This window comes from Sturnira hondurensis, unplaced genomic scaffold (assembly GCF_014824575.4).
Source record: "Sturnira hondurensis isolate 20B ecotype Veracruz unplaced genomic scaffold, ASM1482457v3 Scaffold0010428, whole genome shotgun sequence".
NCBI classification, from domain to species: domain Eukaryota; kingdom Metazoa; phylum Chordata; class Mammalia; order Chiroptera; family Phyllostomidae; genus Sturnira; species Sturnira hondurensis.
The window spans coordinates 10,690,215-10,693,525 of record NW_028083059.1 but is presented as its reverse complement, the minus strand read 5'-3'; the positions used below and the strand labels follow the sequence as shown (position 1 = coordinate 10,693,525).

Here is a 3,311-nt window from a genome sequence, read left to right as displayed (position 1 = left end):
ATTTTATAGCCTGTGTAAATAAATTATTCATTTTCTCTAAATTCAGTGTGTATGAGTTGGAAAGTGGTTTCTCAGAAACACTTTGAATCATGAATAGAGAGATAATTTGCCATCTATCTGCATAAGTGTGGTACAGTTTCACCTGTGGGAAAATGTATAATGACAGCTAGCAATTCTTTTAGCACCTAGGGAATGTCTACATCACTCTGCTATGGGAATTTATTCACACAAAATCATAAAATTTAAAGATAGAAGAAGACTTTGGATTTATTTATTCAAACCTTCTACTAGACATTTAAATTTACAGAATAAGATTTTCAAAATAAGTTTCCTTTCTCTCCTGTTTTTTTTTATTTCTTACAGACATTTTCAGGAAGCTTAATGGGTTCAATGTCTGTAAAGTCCTGTAACATGGCTTTACTATACTGCCAGCTTTCTCTGAACTTCTGTAGAAACACATTCAGATAAGCAGACACATTGGCTGGCTTTTCTTCCTGTTCTTGAACAAAAGCTAATAAGTTTCTTAATTGTTACAGAGTTTTATTATGTCTTTGAAAGATTCAAATTATTGAAAAAATCTCATTATAGTAGTAAGCCAATCTCCCTATATTATTTCTTTCTCATTCTACTTCCTAAAGACTTACATAGGAGAATCAAATATCTTTTTCAAAATGACACTTTATTTTAAAATGATTATCATGTAACCTCTAAATTTCCATTCCTATAAGCAAAATCTAATTTTCTTCAGATATTCCAGTTATTATATACTATTGCTATATATCAATATTTGTATCCATATTCTCTGACATGATTTTTATTTTATGCATATCACTACTAAAATGTAAGCTGTCAGGGTGTTTGGGGGTCTTAGTGAGATCAGAGGGATTGAGCATAAAAGAAAAAAAGAAAAAAACTCATGGACACAAAATGCCATATAGTTATTGCCAAGGGAAATGGGCAGCTGTAGAAGAAGGTTTAGGGGAGATAAATAGGGATGCACAAAAATTTGACTTGGGGCGATGAACACACATTACAGTGCACATATCATGTCTTGTAGAATTGTGCACCTGAAACATGTATAATTTTGTTAACTAGTATTATCCGAGAAATTCAATAAAAAATAAAAACTTTGTTTTCTTAAAAAAACATAAAATCTAGAAGAGAATACACTACTTTAAATGTATGTAAACTAGCTCAGAAACTATTGTAACTCATTTGAGATATCTGTTGAACAACTAATTATTAAGCACAAATATATGAGAAGCAGTTTTCACTGGTTGAGATAGTCCATAACTCAGTCACTACATAGCCTCCTATCTATAGGAGACACTTTTGAAGTTCTGTGCTCACCAGGAGTCTTCCAGTGGTGTTTTAAAGGCACCTCATGCAACCTGATTGTGCATATCTGCTCCCAACTTAGAGACTTTAGTTATGTCTGATTGATAGCTTGAAATTGGCCATAAAATGGGTATTTACACCATGGAAATCAGTGAATACTACAAATAAGTATTTTAATTTGTTGTTGGTTTGTTTTGCTTGCTTTTGTTTTAATTTGGAGAACTACTTGTTAAATACATGCAGGCATTTCATTGTTTCTTTGTTTGGAGTTTCTTTTTTCATCTGTGGGATCTAGGGAGTCATTTTTTACTAAGAGGCTTCATCCTATAACTATAGTTGATTAGGCTACTGGCAAACATAAACAGACATTTACAGATGCATGAAAATCATGTTTATTCTATGTTAGTAAAGTATACCATTTATTTAAATCTTATTAACTATATCATTCTGATTTTCCTGTACATTTATTTACTAATGGATAATTTTAAATTCAATTCCCTTTTTAATTTTTTTTAAAATTTTTATTTATTTATCTTTAGAGTGGAAGGGAAGGAGTGAGGGAGTGAAATATCAATGTATGGTTGCCTTTTGTACATCCCCTGCTGGGAACTGGCCCGCAACCCAAGCCTGTGCCCTGACTGGGAATCCAACCTCGATTGTGTGGTTCGCAGGCCCATGCTCAATCCACTGAGCTACACCAGCCAGGGCTAAATTCAATTTCTTCACCTGAAAACAATGACACCAATGTACAAGCCAGATTGTAGGTGTATCATTGTCTTGTTCTTTAAGCCTAAGCACCCCTGCATGGGTTGACTACTTCTCACATGGAGGATGGCTGCCACTCTTTATTGTTACTTTTAATTTATATAATCTAATTTTATTGCCATTTATAATTTAGAGCCAGATTATTAATAGAACTCCCTGAGCAATAAAATCATAAAAATACCTTCAAGAAGTCTCTTGACTGGGTGAGGATGACATTGCCTTAACACATAATGTATATTATGTAGACAGCTGTGACATCAGGAATTCAGCAGAAGATCCACTGCTTTCTGAAAAGATTCAGAAGATATTCACATTTTTAATTGAGGTTATTTAATATTTCATTATCTTAGATGGAAGATATCAACCCACCTATGTCTTTGAGAAAGATGCTTGTAATTAGAAAACATCACCAAAAAAGGAAACGTAGCCCACTGAAAATCCTGGTGATAAAATTGAGTCTTGACAAGTCTAAAGACCACTTATGAGATGCTTCATAAAGAATATACTATGAACCTATGCACTCCAATGTTCATAGCAGCAGGATTTACAATAGCCAAGTGCTGGAAACAGCCTAAATGTCCATCACTAAATGAGTGGATCAAAAAACTGCACTACATTTGCACAATGGATACAGCACAGCAGAAAGAAAGAAGGAGCTCCTATCCTTTGTGACAGCATAGATGGAAATGGAAAGCATTATGCTAAGTGAAATAAGCCAGATGTTGAAAGAGAAATATGATCTTACCTATAAGTGGAACCTAATCAACAACAACAAAAAAAACAAGCAAGCAAAAATAACCAAATCCATTGAAATAAAGAACAAAAAGTAATCGGAGGGGAGGGAATAGGGGATAATGGGGGAGAACAGGGGAAAGGTCATCAATGAACATATAAAGGACCCATGGACAAAGCCAAAGTGCAGTAGGATTCTGAGTGGGAGGTGGGTGTGGGTGAGGTGAGGGGAAGTGGTGGCAGGAAAATAGTGACAACTATACTTGAACAATAAGAAAAAAATCATCAAAAAATGAATATACTATGAAGAATATTAGAAGAGTTTACTGAACTAATACAAGTGGTGCCTAACTATATCTGCAAACAAAATAAAAGAGAAAAATAGTTGAATAAATGAAAAACAATTTTTCATAAATACTTATACACAGAAAATGCCTCTAGAATTGCTCTACAGGTAGTGTTGGCTGCTTTTGTTC

General features: G+C 33.8%; 1 non-coding gene across 1 annotated transcript; it reads right to left on the bottom strand.

Moving 5' to 3' along the window:
- Positions 1–355: 355 nt before the first annotated feature.
- On the bottom strand, positions 356–488 carry LOC118995908 (small nucleolar RNA SNORA33). The gene has a single exon (XR_005068388.1). It is a non-coding gene; the product is annotated as a small nucleolar RNA SNORA33 (small nucleolar RNA).
- Between the last annotated feature and the right edge of the window lie 2,823 nt (positions 489–3,311).